Raw genomic sequence first — 19,387 nt, 5'->3', positions numbered from 1 at the left:
AGATGCAAGAAATGTTTAACAAAGATCTAGAAGAATTAAAGACCAAACAGAGATGAAAATACAATAACTGAAATGAAAAACACACTAGAAGGAATCAATAGCAGAATAACTGAGGCAGAAGAACAGATAAGTGACCTGGAAGACAGAATGGTGGAATTCACTGCTGTGGAACAGAATAAAAAAAAAGAATGAAAAGAAATGAAGACAGCCTAAGAGACCTCTGGGACAACATTAAACGCAACAACATTCACATTATAGGGGTCCCAGAAGGAGAAGAGAGAGACAGAGGTCCCAAGAAAATGTTTGAAGAGATTATAGTCGAAAACTTCCCTAACATGGGAAAGGAAATAGCCACCCAAGTGCAGGAAGCGCAGAGAGTCCCAGGCAGGATAAACCCAAGGAAAAACAAGCCGAGACACAAAGTAATCAAATTGACAAAAATAAAAGACAAAGAAAAATTATTGAAAGCAACAAGGGAAAAACGACAAATAACACACAAAGGAACTCCCATAAGGTTAACAGCTGATTTCTCAGCAGAAACTCTACAAGCCAGAAGGGAGTGGCATGATATACTTAAAGTGATGAAAGGGAAGAAACTACAACCAAGATGGCTCTACCTGGCAAGGATCTCATTCAGATTCGAGAGAGAAATCAGAAGTTTTACAGACAAGCAAAAGCTAAGAGAATTCAGTACCACCAAACCAGCTCTACAACAAATGCTAAAGGAACTTCTCTAAGTGCGAAACACAAGAGAAGAAAAGGACCTACAAAAACAAACCCATAACAATTACGAAAATGGTAATAGGAACATACATACCAATAATGACCTTAAACGTGAATGGATTAAATGCTCCAACCAAAAGACACAAGCCTGCTGAATGGATACAAAAACAAGACCCATATATATGCTGTCTACAAGAGACCCACTTCAGACCTAGAGACACATACAGACTGAAAGTGAGGGGATGGAAAAAGATATTCCATGCAAATAGAAATCAAAAGAAAGCTGGAGTAGCAATACTCAGATAAAATAGACTTTAAAATAAAGAAAGTTACAAGAGACAAGGAAGGACACTACATAATGATCAACGGATCAATCCAAGAAGAAGATATAACAATTGTAAATTATATATGCCCCCAACATAGGAGCACCTCAATACATAAGGCAACTACTAACAGCTATAAAAGAGGAAATCGACAGTAACACAATAATAGTGGGGGACTTTAACATCTCACTTAACACCAATGGACAGATCATCCAGACAGAAAATTAACAAGGAAACCCAAGCTTTAAATGACATAATAGACCAAATAGATTTAATATTTATAGGACATTGAGATTTATAGGACATTCCATCCAAAAACAGCAGATTACAATTTCTTCTCAAGTGCGCATAGAACATTCTCCAGGACAGATCACACCTTGGGTCACAAATCAAGCCTTGGTAAAAATTAAGAAAATTGAAATCACATCAAGCATCTTTTCTGACCATAGTGCTATGCGATTAGAAATCAACAGGGAAAAAACCATAAAAAACACAAACATGTGGAGGCTAAACAATACGTTACTAAATAACCAAGAGATCACTGAAGATATCAAAGAGGAAATCAAAAAATACCTAGAGACAAATGACAATGAAAAGGCGATGATCCAAAACCTATGGGATGCAGCAAAAGCAGTTCTAAGAGGGAAGTTTATACCAATAAAGCCTACCTCAATAAACAAGAAAAATCTCAAATAAACAACCTAAACTTACACCTAAAGGAACTAGAGAAAGAAGAACAAACAAAACCCAAAGTTAGTAGAAGGAAAGAAATCATAAAGATCAGAGCAGAAATAAATGAAATAGAAACAAAGAAAACAATAGAAAGATCAATAAAACTAAAACCTAGTTCTTTGAGAAGATAAACAAAATTGATAAACCTTTAGCCAGACTCATCAAGAAAAACAGGGAGAGGACTCAAATCAATAAAGTTAGAAATGAAAAAGGAGAAATTACAACGGACGATGCAGAAATATAAAGCAACATAAGAGACTACTACAAGCAACTCCACGTCAATAAAATGGACAACCTGGAAGAAATGGACAAATTCTTAGAAAGGTATAAACTTCCAAGACTGAATAAGTAAGAAATAGAAAATATGAACAAATCAATCACAAGTAATGAAATTGAAACTGTGATTAAAAATCTTCCAACAAACAAAAGTTCAGTACCAGATGGCTTCACAGGTAAATTCTATCAAACATTTAGAATGGGAGAAAATATTTGCAAACGAATCAATGGACAAAGGATTAATCTCCAAAATATATAAACAGCTCATGCAGCTCAATATTAAAAAAACAAACAACCCAATTAAAAAATGGGCAGAAGACCTAAATAGACATTTCTCCAAAGAAGACATACAGATGGTGAAGAAGCACATGAAAAGCTGCTCAAAATCACTAATTACTAGAGAAATGCAAATCAAACCTACAATGAGTTATCACCTCACACCAGTTAGAATGGGCATTATCAGAAAATCTACAAACAAATGCTCAAGAGGGTGTGTAGAAAAGGGAACCCTCTTGCACTGCTGGTGGGAATGTAAATTGATACAGCCACTATGGAGAACAGTATGGAGGTTCCTTAAAAAACTAAAAACAGAACTGCCATACGACCCAGCAATCCCACTGCTGGGCATATACCCAGAGAAAACCATAATTCAAAAAGACACATGGACCCCAATGTTCATTGCAGCACTATTTACAATAGCCAGGTCATGGAAGCAACCTAAATGCTCATCAACAGACAAATGGCTAAAGAAGATGTGGTACATATATACAATGGAATATTACTCAGCCATAAAAAGGAACGAAATTGGGTCATTTGTAGAGATGTGGATGGATCTAGAGGCTGTCATACAGAGTGAAGTAAGTCAGAAAGAGAAAAACAAATATCATATATTAACGCATATATGTGGAACCTAGAAAAATGGTACAGATGAACCGGTTTGCAGGACAGAAATTGAGACACAGATGCAGAGGACAAACGTATGGACACCACGGGGGGAAAGTGGTGGTGGCGGGGTGGGTGGGTGGTGGTGGGATGAATTGGAAGAGTAGGATTAACATGTATACACTAATATATATATAAAATAGATAACTAAAAAGAACCTGCTGTATAAAAATAAAATAAAATTCAAAAATTTGATAAAAAAATTGAAGAAATGATTTGACGAGAGACACAAACTTACTGATTCAAGAAGCTCAGTGAACCTCAACAGGATAATTTCAAAGATATCTATGCCCAGGCACATCATTATCACAGTGCAGGAAACTAAAGACAATACAAAGCAACCAGATTCACAAACAAAACAACCAGAGAACAAAATTGAGGAACAACAAATCTAATGATGGCAAACTTCTTATCAGAAATCTTGGAAGTCTGAAGGAAGTAGAACATCATTTTGACAGTCCTGCAACAAAACAACTACCAACAAATATTTAGAAATAAAAATTTGAACAAGTTTCATTTCATTAGCACAAAACCCCGGAAAGTAGAGTCAGATTAACAATAAGATGTTCAAGAGCTCTACACTGACAACTATAAAATACTGCTGAGAGATATTAATACAGATGTAATTAAATGGAGATTTATATCACATTTAAGGATTAAAAGCCTCAATACTGTTATGCTATCACTTCTACCCACAGTTATCTAAAGATTCAATACTATTATAAAACAAATCATAGGAGGTATTTTGAGGAAACTGAGAAACAGACTCTAATGTGGACAGGAAATTTAAAGGGACTTAGAATAATAAAAATACCCTGAAAATGGACAAAGCTGAAAGATCTACACTATTTTATTTTAAAGTTTACGACAAATTCACAATATTCAGACAATGCAATATTTGCAAAGGATAGAGAAATCAGAAAGAAGTGCGTCCAAGTATAGACCTGTACGTATAGAGGCAAATGGTATCCAACAAAGGCAACAAAGCAATTAAATAAAAGAAGTAAAGCCATTTCAAACAATGCTAACAAAATATGTGGATATCTGTATTTTTAAAAATGAATCTTAACACCTAACTCACACCAGTGACAAGGATTAAGTCCCAGTGCATCATGGATCTAAGCATAAAAAACAAAAGCTTCGGTTCCGCAGAGCTGGAACTCCCGGCTCGAGGTCTCCTCCCTCCGCTGTCACAGAACTGCCCCGGAGCCCGAGGGGAGGGCGGCCTCACTGAGATCTGCCAGCTCTGGAGGGGCCCCGGTGGCCGAAGCCGAGATAGTGCTGGGGACCGCAGGCCGGAATCATCGTACCTGATTTTTGAGAAGATGGCGGAAGGGTAAGACGCAGAGATCACCTTCCTTAGAAATACATCTACACGTGGAACTGCTCCTATAGAACACCCACTGAATGCTGGCAGAAGACCTCAGACCTCCCAAAAGGCAAGAAACCCCCCACGTACCTGGGTAGGGCAAAAGAAAAAAGAATAAACAGAGAAAAAAGAATAGGGACGGGACCTGCACCAGTGGGAGGGAGCTGCGAAGGAGGAAAGCTTGCCACACACTAGGAGCCCCCTCACGGGCGGAGACTGCGGGTGCCGGAGGGGGGAAGCTTTGGAGCCACGGAGGAGAGCACAGCCACAGGGGTGCGGAGGGCAAAGCGGAGAGATTCCCGCACAGAGGATCGGTGCCGACCGGCACTCACCAGCCCAAGAGGCTTGTCTGCTCACCCGCCGGGGCGGGCGGGGCTGCAAGCTGAGGCTCGGGCTTCGGTCGGAGCGCAGGGAGATTGGCGGCGTGAACACAGCCTGAAGGGGTTAGCTCGCCACGGCTAGCTGGGAGGGAGTCCGGGGAAAAGTCTGGAGCTGCCGAGGAGGCAAGAGACTTTTTCTTCCCTCTTTGTTTCCTGGTGCACGAGGAAAGGGGATTCAGAGCGCCGCTTAAAGCAGCTCCAGAGACGGGCGCGAGCCGTGGCTAACAGCGCGGACCCGAGAGACGGGCATGAGACGCTAAGGCTGCTGCTGCCGCCACCAAGGAGCCTGTGTGGGAGCACAGGTCACTCTCCACACTGTCCATCCCGGGAGCCTGTGCAGCCCGCCACTGCCAGGGTCCCGTGACCCTGGGACAACTTACCCGGGAGAACGCACGGCGCGCCTCAGGCTGGTGCAACGTCACGCCGGCCTCTGCCGCTGCAGGCTCGCCCCGCACTCCGTGCCTCTCCCTCCCCCAGGGCTGAGTGAGCCAGAGCCCCCGAATCAGCGGCTCCTTTAATCCACGCCCGCAGGCGACCCACACGCAGAGGCGGGGCCAAATCCAAAGCTGAGACTCGGGAGCTGGGAGACCAAAAAAGAGAAAGGGAAATCCCTCCCACCAGCCTCAGGAGCAGCGGATTAAAGCTCCACTATCAACTAGATGTACCCTGCATCTGTGGAATACCTGAATAGAAAACGAATCATCCCAAATTGAGGAGGTGGGCTTTGGGAGCAAGATAGATTATATTTTACCCTTTTCCTTTTTTTGTGAGTGTGTATGTGTATGCTTCTGTGTGAGATTTTGTCTGTATAGCTTTGCTTTCACCAACTGTCCTAGGGTTCTGTCCGTCTGGGTTTTTTTTTTTTTACTTAAAAAATTTTTTATTCTTAATAATTATTTTTTATTTTAATAACTATTTTCTTTTATCTTACTTTATTTTATTTTATCCTCTTTCTTTCCTTCCTTCTATTTTTTCTCCCTTTTATTTTGAGCCGTGTGGAGGACAGGCTCTTGGTGCTCCAACCAGGAGTCAGTGCTGTGCCTCTGAAGTGGGAGAGTCAAGTTCAGGACACTGGTCCGCAAGAGACCTCCCAGCTCCATGTAATATCAAAAGGCAAAAATCTCCCAGAGATCTCCATCTCAACACCAAGACCAAGCATCACTCAATGACCAGCAAGCTACAGTGCTGGACACCCTATGCCAAACAACTAGCAAGACAGGAACACAGCCCCATCCATTAGCAGAGAGGCTGCCTAAAATCATAATAAGGCCACAGACACCCCAAAACACACCGCCAGACATAGAACTGGCCATCAGAAAGACAAGATCCAGCCTCATCCACCACAACACAGGCACTACTCCCCTCCACCAGGAAGCCTACACAACCCACTGAACCAACCTTAGCCACTGGGGACAGACACCAAAAACAATGGGAACTGCAAACCTGCAGCCTGCAAAAAGGAGACCCCAAACACAGTAAGTTAAGCAAAATGAGAACACAGAAAAACACACCGCAGATGAAGGAGCAAGGTAAAAGCCCACGAGACCTAAAAAATGAAGAGGAAGTAGGCAGTCTACCTGAAAAAGAATTCAGAGTAATGACAGTAAAGATGATCCAAAATCTTGGAAATAGAATGGAGAAAATAGAAGAGACGTTTAACAAGGACCTAGAAGAACTAAAGAGCAAACAAACAGAGATAAACAACACAATAAATGAAATTAAAAATTCTCTAGAAGGGATCAATAGCAGAATAACTGAGGCAGAAGAACGCATAAGTGACCTGGAAGATAAAATAGTGGAAATAACTACTGCAGAGCAGAATAAAGAAAAAAGAATGAAAAGAACTGAGGACAGTCTCAGAGACCTCTGGGACAACATTAAACGCACCAACATTCGAATTATAGGGGTTCGAGAAGAAGAAGATAAAAAAGAAAGGGACTGAGAAAATACTTGAAGAGATTATGGTTGAAAACTTCCCTAATATGGGAAAGGAAATAGTTAATCAAGTCCAGGAAGCACAGAGAGTCCAATACAGGATAAATCCAAGGAGAAACAGACCAAGACACATATTAATCAAACTATCAAAAATTAAATACAAAGAAAAAATTAAAAGCAGCAAGGGAAAAATAACACACAAGGGAATCCCCATAAGGTTAACAGCTGATCTTTCAGCAGAAACTCTGCAAGCCAGAAGAGAATGACAGGAAATATTTAAAGTGATGAAGGAGAAAAACCTGCAACCAAGATTACTGTACACAGCAACGATCTCATTCAGATTTGATGGAGAAATTAAAACCTTTACAGACAAGCAAAAGCTGAGAGAGTTCAGCACCACCAAACCAGCTTTACAACAAATGCTAAAGGAACTTCTCTAGGCAAGAAACACAAGGAAAAGACCTACAATGACAAACCCAAAACAATTAAGAAAATGGTAATAGGAACATACATATTGATAATTACCTAAATGTAAATGGATTAAATGCTCCCACCAAAAGACACTGATTGGCTGAATGGATACAAAAACAAGACCCATATATATGCTGTCTACAAGAGACCCACTTCAGACCTAGGGACACATACAAACTGAAAGTGAGGGGATGGAAAAAGATATTCCATGCAAATGGAAATCAGAAGAAAGCTGGAGTAGCAATTCTCATATCAGACGAAATAGACTTTAAAATAAGGACTATTACAAGACACAAAGAAGAACACTACATAATGATCAAGGGATCGATCCAAGAAGAAGATATGACAATTGTAAATACTTATGAACCCAACATAGGAGCAACTGAATAGATAAGGCAAATACTAACAGCCATAAAAGGGGAAATTGACAGTAACACAATCATAGTAGGGGACTTCAATACCCCACTTTCACCAATGGACAGATCATCCAAAATGAAAATAAATAAGGAAACACAAGCTTTAAATGATACATTAAACAAGATGGACTTAATTGATATTTATAGGACATTCCATCCAAAAACAACAGAATACACATTTTTCTCAAGTGCTCATGGAACATTCTCCAGGATAGATCATATCTTGGGTCACAAATCTAGCCTTGGTAAATTTAAGAAAACTGAAATCATATCAAGTATCTTTTCCAACCACAACGCTATGAGACGAGATATCAATTACAGGAAAAGAACTGTAAAAAATACAAACACATGGAGGCTAAACAATATACTACTTAATAATGAAGTGATCACTGAAGAAATCAAAGAGGAAATCAAAAAAATATCTAGAAACAAATGACAATGGAGACAATGACAACCCACAACTAATGGGATGCAGCAAAAGCAGTTCTAAGAGGGAATTTTATAGCAATACAATCCTACCTTAAGAAACAGGAACCGTCTCAAATAAACAACCTAACCTTACACCTAAAGCATTTAGAGAAAGAAGAACCAAAAAACCGCAAAGTTGGCAGAAGAAAAGAAATCATAAAGGGCAGATCAGAAATAAATGGAAAAGCAATGAAGGAAACGAAAGCAAAGATCAATGAAACTAAAAGCTGGTTCTTTGAAAAGATAAACAAAATTGATAAACCATTAGCCAGACTCATCAAGAAAAAAAGGGAGAAGACTAAAATCAATAGAATTGAAATGAAAAGGAGAGGTAACAACTGACACTGCAGAAATACAAAGGATCACGAGAGATTACTACAAGCAACTCTATGCCAATAAAATGGACAACCTGGAAGAAATGGACAAATTCTTAGAAATGCACAATGTGCCAAGACTGAATCAGGAAGAAATAGAAAATATGAACAGACCAATCACAAGCACTGAAACTGGAACTGTGATTAAAAATCTTCCAAGAAACCAAAGCCCACGACCAGATGGCTTCATAGGCCAATTCTATCAAACATTTAGAGAAGGGCTAACACCTGTCCTTCTCAAACTCTTCCAAAACATAGCAGAGGGAGGAACACTCCCAAACTCATTCTACCAGGCCACCACCACCCTGATACCAAAACCAGACAAAGATGTCACAAAGAAAGAAAACTAGAGAAAGCCCCCGTGCAGCAACGAGGACCCAACTCAGCCAAAAATAAATAAATATATAAATTTATATATATAAAAAAAGAAAACACTCCCATTTACCATTGCAACAAAAAGAATAAAATATCTAGGAATAAACCTACCTAAGGAGACAAAAGACCTGTATGCAGAAAATTATAAGACACTGATGAAAGAAATTAAAGATGATACAAATAGATGGAGAGATATACCATGTTCTTGGATTGGAAGAATCAACATTGTGAAAATGACTCTACTACCCAAAGCAATCTACAGATTCAATGCAATCCCTATCAAACTACCAGTGGCATTTTTCACAGAACTAGAACAAAAAATTTCACAATTTGTATGGAAACACAAAAGACACCGAATAGCCAAAGCAATCTTGAGAAAGAAAAATGGAGCTGGAGGAATCAACCTCCCTGACTTCAGACTATAGTACAAAGCTACAGTAATCAAGACAGTATGGTACTGGCACAAAAACAGAAATATAGATTAATGGAACAGGATAGAAAGCCCAGAGATAAACCCACACACCTATGGTCACCTTATTTTTGATAAAGGAGGCAAGAATATACAAGGGAGAAAAGACAGCCTCTTCAATAAGTGGTGCTGGGAAGACTGGACAGCTACATGTAAAAGTATGAAATTAGAACACTCCCTAACACCATACACAAAAATAAACTCAAAATGGGTTAAAGACCTAAATGTAAGGCCAGACACTATCAAAATCTTAGAGGAAAACATAGGCAGAACACTCTATGGCATAAATCACAGCAAGATCCTTTCTGACCCACCTCCTAGAGAAATGCAAATAAAAACAAAAATAAACAAATGGGACCTAATGAAACTTCAAAGCTTTTGCACAGCAAAGGAAACCATAAACAAGATGAAAAGACAACCCTCAGAATGGGAGAAAATATTTGCAAATGAAGCAACTGACAAAGGATTAATCTCCAAACTTTACAAGCAGCTCATGCAACTCAATATCAAAAAAACAAACAACCCAATCCAAAAATGGGCAGAAGACCTAAATAGACATTTCTCGAAAGAAGATATACAGATTGCCAACAAGCACACAAAAGAATGCTCAACATCATTAATCATTAGAGAAATGCAAATCAAAACTACAATGAGATATCATCTCACACCGGTCAGAATGGCCATCATCAAAAAATCTAGAAACAATAAATGCTGAAGAGGGTGTGGAGAAAAGGGAACACTCCTGCATTATTGGTGGGAATGTAAATTGATACAGCCACTATGGAGAACAGTATGGAGGTTCCTTAAAAAACTACAAATAGAACTACCATACAACCCAGCAATCCCACTACTGGCATATACCCTTAAAAAACCATAATTCAAAAAGAGTCATGTATCAAAATGTTCATTGCAGCTCTATTTACAATAGCCAGGACATGGAAGCAACCTAAGTGTCCATCAACAGATGAATGGATAAAGATGTGGCACATACATACAAGTGAACATTACTCAGCCATAAAAAGAAACGAAATTGAGTTATTTGTAGTGAGGTGGATGGACCTAGAGTCTGTCATACAGAGTCAAGTAAGTCAGAAAGAGAAAAACAAATACTGTATGCTAAGACATATATATGGAATCTAAGAAGAAGAAAAAAAAAAGGTCATGAAGAATCTAGGGGTAGGACAGGAATAAAGACACAGACCTACTAGAGAATGGACTTAAGGATATGGGGAGGGGGAAGGGTAAGCTGTGACAAAGAGAGTGGCATGGACATATATACACTACCAAACGTAAAATAGATAGCTAGTGGGAAGCAGCCGCATAGCACAGGGAGATCAGCTGGGTGGTTTGTGGCCACCTAGAGGGGTGGGATAGGGAGGGTGGGAGGGAGGGAGATGCAAGAGGTAAGAGATATGGGAACATATGTATATGTATAACTGATTTACTTTGTTACAAAGCAGAAACTAACACACCATTGTAAAACAATTATACTCCAATAAAGATGTTAAAAAAAAATCATGGAAAAAAACCCAAAAGCTTCTAGAGGACGAGTCAAAATAATATTGTTGTCAACATAGGGTAGGCAAAGATTTTTAGAACACAGAAAGCACTGATTGTGAAAAACAATACAATTTCATCAATATTAAAATGCCTCTGCTTATCAAAAGACAACATTATTCCAAATGAAAAGGCAAACCAATAATGGAAAAAATCTGCAACACATATTTTGACAAGACTTTTGTTAAAAATATATAATATAACTCAAAAGGATAGCTAGTTACTTCTCTCAAATAGACAAAAGAATTTAATAGCCATAAATGAATAATAGGTAGATGAAAAGTGCTCAACATCTTTTATCATCAAGGAAATGAAGATTAAATCACAATGAGTCTTTAACCTCTTTGGTTAAATTTATTCCTAGGTATCATATTTTATTCTGTTTGATGTGATTTTAGACAGGATTGTTTTCTTGCTTTTTCTTTCTGACAGTTAATTGTGTATAGAAAAGCAACAGATTTCTGTATATTAATTTTGTATCCTGCAACTTTACTGAATTCATTTATATGTTATAATAGTTTTTTAGTGGAGACTTTAGGCTTTTCTACATATAGTATCATGTCATCTGCAAATAGTGACAATTTACTTCTTCCTTTGGTAAATCACTGTACACTACCAGTGGAATGTAAACTGGTGCAGCCACTATGGAAAACAGTATGGAGGTCCCTCAAAAAACTAAAAGTAGAAGTACCATATTATCCAGCCATCCCATTCCTGGGCATGTATCCAAAGAAAATGAAAATAATTTAAAAAGTTACATGCACCTCAATGTTTACAGCAGCATTATTTACAATAACCAAGATGTGGAAGCAACCTCAGAGTCCACTGATGGATGAATGGATGAAGAAGATGTGGTATATATATATATATATATATATATATATATATATATATATACAATGGAATATTACTCAGCCATAAAAAATAATGAAATTCTGCCACTTGCAACAATGTGGATGAACCTAGAGAGTATTATGTTAACTGAAGTAAATCAGACAAAGAAAAATTCTGTATGTCACTTATATGTGGAATCTAAAAAGAAACAAACAAGTGTAATAACAAAACAGAAACAGACAGGTATAGAGAACAAACTAGTGATTACTAGTGGGGAGAGGGGATGAGGGAAGGGCAAGATAGGGTATGGAAGTAAGAGATACAAACTACTATGTATAAAATAAATAAGCAACAAGGATATATTATACAACACAGGGAAATACAGCCATTATTTTACTTTATTTGATTTATTTTTTAACTAATTATTTTATTTTTGGGCTGTGTCAGGTCTTAGTTGTGGCATGCGGCCTCTTCGTTGCAGCATGAGGGCTCCTCTCTAGTTGCAGCATGCGGGTTTCTCTCTAGTTGTGGCGTGCGGGTTTTTCTCTGTCTAGTTGTAGTGTGCGGGCTCCAGAGCACTGGGTTCTGTAGTTTACAGCACGTGGGCTCTCTAGTTGAGGCGCCTGGGCTTAGTTGCCCCACAGCATGTGGGATCTTAGTTCCCTGACAAGGCATCGAACCCACGTCCCCTGCACTGGAAGGCGGATTCTTTACCACTGGATCACCAGGGGAGTCCCACAGCCATTATTTTACAGTAACTTTAAATGGAGTATAATCCATAAAATATTGATTCACTATGTTGTACACCTGACACTAATATAATATTGTAAATCAACTATACTTCAATAAAAAAATAAAGATACCATCACATATCCATTACAAGGGCTAAAATTTAAAAGACTAACAGTTCTAAATATTGGCAAGGATGTCAATCGACAAAAATTCTCATATATCACTGGGTGGAAGTGTAAAATAGAGCAGCTACTTTGGAAAACACAATGGCCATTTCTTATAAAGTTAAACATACATTTATCATAAGGTCCAACAATTCCACTCCTATGTATTTATTCAAGAAAAATAAAAGCATATGCCCATAATAATGACTTGCACATGAATGTTCATAGTAGCTTAATTCATAATAGCTAAAAACTAGAAACCACCCAAAAGTTTACAACAGGAGGATAAAGTATGTGTATTCACACACTGAACTACTACTCAGCGATGTAATGAACTATTAATACATACAAAGACATAAATGAATCTCAAAAACATACTCTGAATTTAGATGTGAAAGAGTATGTACTTCAGATTCATTCATATAAAGTCCATAACCAGCAAAACTAATCTGACCATTTCAATGCGAATTCCCTATTAAAATCTCAGCTGGCCTTTTTTTTCACAAAAAGTTAACAAATTGACCCTAAAATTCTTATCAAAATGCAGAAGTCCTAGAATAGTCAAAGCAATCTTGAAAAAGAAGAATGAGGTTGGAAGATACACAATTCCCAATTTCAAAACTTAATGCACAGTAGCTCTTGCGTTACTTGATTACTCCAGTAATCCAGACAGCATTGTACTGGCAGAAGGACAACCATATAGATCACTGGAATAGAACTGAAAGTCCATGCTAATGGGTATAGGGTTTCTTTTGGGGATGACACCTGAAACTAACACAACATGGTAAATCAACTATACTTACTCCAATAAAACTTTTTTAAAAAGTCAGGCAGGGATGATGTTTGTACAACTCTTTGAACCTACTAAAAACACTGGATTGTCCACTGTAAAAGGGTGAATGTTATGGTATGTGAATTATATGTCAATAAAGCTGTTATTAAAAACATCAAAAAGAAAAAAGAACCGAAAGACCAAAACGAACCTCCACATTCATGTCAAATGATTTTCAACAAGGGGGCAAAACAATTCAATGGGAGAAAGAATAATCTTCTCAACAAATGGTGATACGACAACTGGATAGCCACGTGCAAAAGAATTAAGTTGGACCCCGTTCTCAAACAACACATACCAACAAAAAAAACTCAAAATGGATCACAGACCTAAATATAAGAGCTAGAACTAGCTCTTAGAAGAAAATCTTCATGGCCTTGGGTTAGGCAAAACCTTCTTAGATACGACATCAAAAGTGACAAAAGAAAAAAACAGAGTTCTTCAAAATCAAAACCTTTGTGTTTTAAAGGGCACTGTCCACGAAGAAAGTGAAAGAACCTAACAGAATGGGAGAAAGCATTTGCAAATCATGTATCTAATAATGGACTGACAGGTCCATGAGAAGAATTGTACAAGGATTTCACAGCTGCCTTATTTGTAATAGACCAAATTAAAACAATCCATATATCTGTCAAAAGGAAACTGGATAAACAAATTGTGATATATTTATACAATGAAACACCATTCGACTATTAAAAAAAACCCCAGAACACAAGGAAAACCTACTGAAACACACAATACATGAAGAATCTCAAAAACATTGTGCTGAAGGAAAGAAGCCAGACACAAAAGAATATATACTGTATGACAGCATATATATAAAATTCAGGAACATGCAACTAATACACAAAATATCTGAGGTGTACCAATGTTTGTTTCTGCAAGAGTTGGGGTGGGGGACGACTGAGAAGGGTGAAGAAGGAATTTTCTGTGATAATAAAAATATCCTATATTTTCAGTATTCCTATGTGGAGTGTTGGTTTCACAGGGGAATACATCTTTGTAAACTCATCAAATTGGACAATTATGATATGTGTTTCACTGTATGTAAATTTCACTTCAAATTTTTTTTTCTTTTTGTGGTACGCAGGCCTCTCACTGCTGTGACCTCTCCCGTTGCGGAGTACAGGCTCCGGACGCGCAGGCTCAGCGGCCATGGCTCACGGGCCCAGCCGCTCCGCGGCATGTGGGATCTTCCCGGACCGGGGCACGAACCCGTGTCCCCTGCATTGGCAGGCGGACTCTCAACCACTGCGCCACCAGGGAAGCCCCACTTCAAATTTTTTAAGTACAAAAAGGGGAAGGGCCTTGCTTCATGGTGTCCTACACCTCCCTGTCCCCTTTTCTTTTCTTTTTTAAAAAGATTTATTTTATTTTTATTTATTTTGGGATGCATTGGGTCTTTGTTGCTATGCACGAGTTTTCTCTAGTTGCGGCGAGTGGGGGCTACTCTTCATTGCGGTGCACAGGCCTCTCATTGTGGTGGCTTCTCTTGTTGCGGGGCATGGGCTTCAGTAGTTGTGGCACGCGGGCTCTAGAGTGCAGGCTCAGTAGTTGTGACGCACGGGCTTAGCTGCTCCGCAGCATGTGGGATCTTCCAGGACCAGGGTTCAAACCCATGTCCCCTGCATTGGCAGGAGGATTCACTGCGCCACCAGGGAAGGCCCCTGTCTCCTTTTCAAACACAAAACACAGAGGCAAAGAAGGCCATTCCAGCCACGTGAAGGACTATGGAACTCTTTGTGCCTAAGTAATTAAGCAGTCTCCTAAAACTCCCACCTTATTTGAAACTGGAACAAATTCTGAATAGTTCCCAAGTTTCCTGGTAGAATAGTGTCCCTCATCTCTAGTATCTGACTTGCAATAAAAGGAAGGTGTAGATTTTAACCTAAATCTTCTGTGGACTAGACCTGAGGTTAGCAAGAGGTGAATTTGTGATTAAGAATACTCTCTTCAGGAACACTATTTCTACTTGAAAGAATCCTAGGAAAATCTTAGAGGCTCTAGATGGATCCAACTTTTAAAACATAGCTATGTTTTTAGCTACAATTCTGGCAATTCCTAGAATTTTATGCCTTTCTATCATGTCTGTTGCAATAAAAAAAAGGGTGCTTAATTTACTATCTCAGTTTATGTAACTTTTGCTCAACAGAAGTAAAGGCTTTTTAGCTATCTATTCTCCATTTTTCCCTTCACAGTTTATGGCCCTGGTGTCATGTGGAGACATGACTTAACTATGCCCTGATCATAAAAACAACTTATATTTTCTAATAGTTTCCTCTGAGAAATCTAATATTTTCTTCTAATTTCTCCTATCTTCTCTTCTGATGGTATTACAGATTTGATTTTTTATTTTTGTAATTTTTTAACTTTACTGAGGAATAACTGATATCTACTTAAACTGTACAGTGTGATGATTTGATACATATATTTACATTTGATACATTATACAAGATCAAGATAATGAACACATCCGTCACCTCACATAGTTAGCTTTATTTTTTTTGCTGAAGTATAGTTGCTGTACGATATTATATAAGTTACAGGTGTACAATATAGTGACTCACATTGTTAAAGGTTATATACCTTATTTGTAGTTATTATAAAATGTTGGTTATACTCCCTGTGTTGTACCACATATCCTTGTAGCTTATTTTATACTTAATAGTTTATATCTCTTACACCCTTAACCCTATATTTATTTTTTAATTTCAAAATTTTCATTTACATTTACTTAATATTGTTAATAATAAAATATTTTTAAAATTCAGAAAATATTTCAGAAATACAAGATGTCACTTAACTTTATCCAAATTTTTTAAACATTTTATGATATGTGCTTCATTAAAAAATTAAATGAGTGGATATAATTTAAGAACTTCCCCCTCCGCAGAAGTATTCATTATGCTCAACTCGGTGTGTGCTGTTCCTATACATATTAGATTTCTTCTACTTGTATATCAATAATCAATGCAGTGTTTTTGAGATTTGTCCATGTTGGTACATGCAGATATAGTTCATTTTAATTGCTTCGTATTATTTTACCGTTTGAAGAAGTCAGTTGCCTCATCTAATCTTCTCCTGCGGGACTCTGAGACGGTTTTGACTTTTTCATCATCAGAAACAGTGCTAAAGTGCATATCTTTACATGAGTCTCTTTGCATATATGTTAGTTTCTCTAGGTTCAAAGCACTGAAGTAGAATTCCTAGATCGCAGGCTGTGTTGCACATTCTTCTTTCTAGGTAACACGAAATGGGCTTCCTAAATGTTTACGTCAGTTATACTACTACCAACTATACAGAAGAGTTCCAGTTTCCACATATGCTTGCCTACGGGCATTTTCAGACTTCTAAAATTGTTTCAAAATAGATAGGCATGAGATGTTATCCCAGTGATGTTTTCATCTATATTTTGCATTTTTCTGAACAAGAAAAATTTAAATGGTCATGGTACTTTCCTATTGGTTTGCCTTGCAAATCTCTTATACCAGCCAGGAGCTCACTCTTTTACTTTGCTAATGATCTCTTTTTCTTTTCTTTTTTTTTGAACAAAGGTTTTAATTCCTAACGTACTAAGATTTATCAATCTTTCTCTTTATTCCTTGTACATTTTATCTTCCTTCATTTTTTTCCCTTTATTTTTTAAAATAAAATCCTCCCCTATTTCAATATTACAAGGAGATTCCCTTATATTTACTTCTAAAAATATTAAAACGTTGCTTTCAGTTTTTGATTCGTTCAAAATTTACTTCTGTGCATTGTACCTGGTAGCAATGAAATTGTGTAATTTACTCTATAAATTGTCACAGTGGCCTTTTTCAATTGTCCATTCTTTCCTCACTGAATTGTAACTCTACTTCCATTATAGATTCCTATTTACATGTGGCCTACTCAAGGCTCTGCATTCTGTTCTCCCGGTTTATTTGGATATCTCTGCCCAACACTACACAGATTCAATTGCTTTAGCTTTATGATAAATCTTCATGTGTGATAGGATACAACACCTCCTGTTATCTTTTCCTTAAAATCATATCATCTATACTTAAACCTACATTTTTGGGACTTCCCTGGTGACACAGTGGTTAAGAATCTGCCTGCCATTGCAGAGGACATGGGTTCAAGCCCTGATCTGGGAAGATCCCACATGCCGCGGAACAACTAAGCCCGTGCGCCACAACTACTGAACCTGCGCTCTAGAGTCCGTGAGCCACAACTACTGAGCCTGCGCACCACAACTACTGAAGCGCCCGCGCCTAGAGCCCATGCTCCGCAACAAGAGAAGCCACCGCAATGAGAAGCCCGCGCACCGCAACGAGGAGTAGCCCTCGCTCGCTGCAAGTAGAGAAAGCCCGTGCACAGCAACAAAGACCCAACACAGCCAAAAAGAAATAAATTTAAAAAATAAATTTATTAAAAAAACCCCTACATTTTAAATATTAATATTAGATTAGCTTTTTGTATTCTGTGAAAACCCCTTTGGGATTCTGATTAGAATTACATGGAATGTATAAATCACTTTGGGGTAAGTGGATACCTTTATGGTACTGAGTCTTCCCTTCCAAGAATATATGGCCCATCTCTGCACTAATTTATCTCTCCTCTTTTATACTCTTTAACAATTGCTCCATCGATATCTTACGTATTCCTTTTTAGATTTATTCTTAGATACCTTTAAAAAAAACTATTTTAGGGCTTCCCTGGTGGCGCAGTGGTTGAGAGTCCACCTGTCGATGCAGGGGACATGGGTTCGTGCCCCGGTCCGGGAAGATCCCACATGCCGCGGAGCGGCTGGGCCCGTGAGCCATGGCCGCTGAGCCTGTGCGTCCGGAGCCTGTGCTCCGCAACGGGAGAGGCCACAACAGTGAGAGGCCCGCGTACGGCAAAAAAAAAAAAACTATTTTAAGTACTGTCTTTTAAAACTACCCTAAGAGTTGATGATGGATATGTAGGATTTCTATTAACTTCTGTATATTCATCTTATACCCAGCAATCTTCTAAAAGTTTGTCTAAACTTTCTATTTAGATGATCATCATTTGCAAATAATACAAACTGCTTTTTCCCCAACCCTTATATCACTTACTTATCGTAGGCTAGTTAGGACCAGAAGTATAAAAATAAATAGCAGCACTGACAGGCAGCATCCTGGTCTGGCTATGGATTTTAAAAGGAACGCTTCTACCATTTCACCATTAAGCACAATTTTTACTAAAGATTTTCCACGGACACCTTTTATCAATTTAAGAAAACATCCTTTTGTTCTTGGCTGACTACATTTTTTTTTAATTATTGTGAATTGGTATTGAATTTTATCAAACGTTTTACTCTGTATCTGTTGAGTTTCTGTTCTGTGTTTAATCTATAACTGCTGTCAATTATTTTAATCGAGTTTCTATTTTTAAAAAATATTTATTTATTTATTTGGCTGTGCTGGGTCTTAGTTGCAGCACACGGGATCTTCGTTGCTGTGTGTGTGATCTTTAGCTGTGGCACATGGGATCTTAGTTGTGGCATGTGGCATCTAGCTCCCTGACCAGGGATTGAACCTGGGCCCCCTGCATTGGGAGCATGGAGTCTTAACCACTGGACCACCAGGGAAGCCCCCTCGATTTTCTAATGTCAAGCAATCATTGCATTCCTGGAATAAATCCCACTTTAAGTAAGCCTCATAAAAGTGAGTTGGTACCTAGCACCCAGATCTTAGTTTCAAATACCCTTGTCCATTAAATAAAACCAGTGCTCCTTAGAGAAATGGCTGATTCTAAGACTGCGGGAGGGAAATATACAAGATGAGCCTGAAGCATCTTGTAAAACTAGAAAGTAAGAAAGTGCTAAGAAGAAAGAGAAAAGAAAAGAAAGAAAAGAAAAGAACAGGCCAGGCGAGGAGAGGAAAACAAACAAAAACAAGGACGACAGTGTGTGAGAGGGACAAGACTGCCAACTATAAGGGCTCCTAATGGCCAAAGCTGAACAAATAGAGCAACAAAATTACGTGGTTTATGTTGGTTTATAACCCG

The 19,387-nt window shown here is 38.4% G+C and overlaps 1 protein-coding gene and 1 non-coding gene across 12 annotated transcripts in view; both read right to left on the bottom strand.

Moving 5' to 3' along the window:
• Nucleotides 1-19,387, bottom strand: part of NCKAP5 (NCK associated protein 5) — a 1,052,051-nt gene that overhangs the window by 535,102 nt on the left and 497,562 nt on the right. The window lies entirely within an intron of this gene.
• On the bottom strand, nt 18,896-18,968 carry TRNAW-CCA. Its single transcript has one exon. It is a non-coding gene; the product is annotated as a tRNA-Trp (tRNA).

The sequence above is a fragment of the Monodon monoceros genome, unplaced genomic scaffold, assembly GCF_005190385.1.
Source record: "Monodon monoceros isolate NGI ecotype Baffin Bay Population unplaced genomic scaffold, NGI_Narwhal_1 Super_Scaffold_16, whole genome shotgun sequence".
NCBI lineage: Eukaryota > Metazoa > Chordata > Mammalia > Artiodactyla > Monodontidae > Monodon > Monodon monoceros.
The sequence above is the reverse complement of the archived record's forward strand: the minus strand, read 5'-3'. Positions and strand labels throughout refer to the sequence as shown.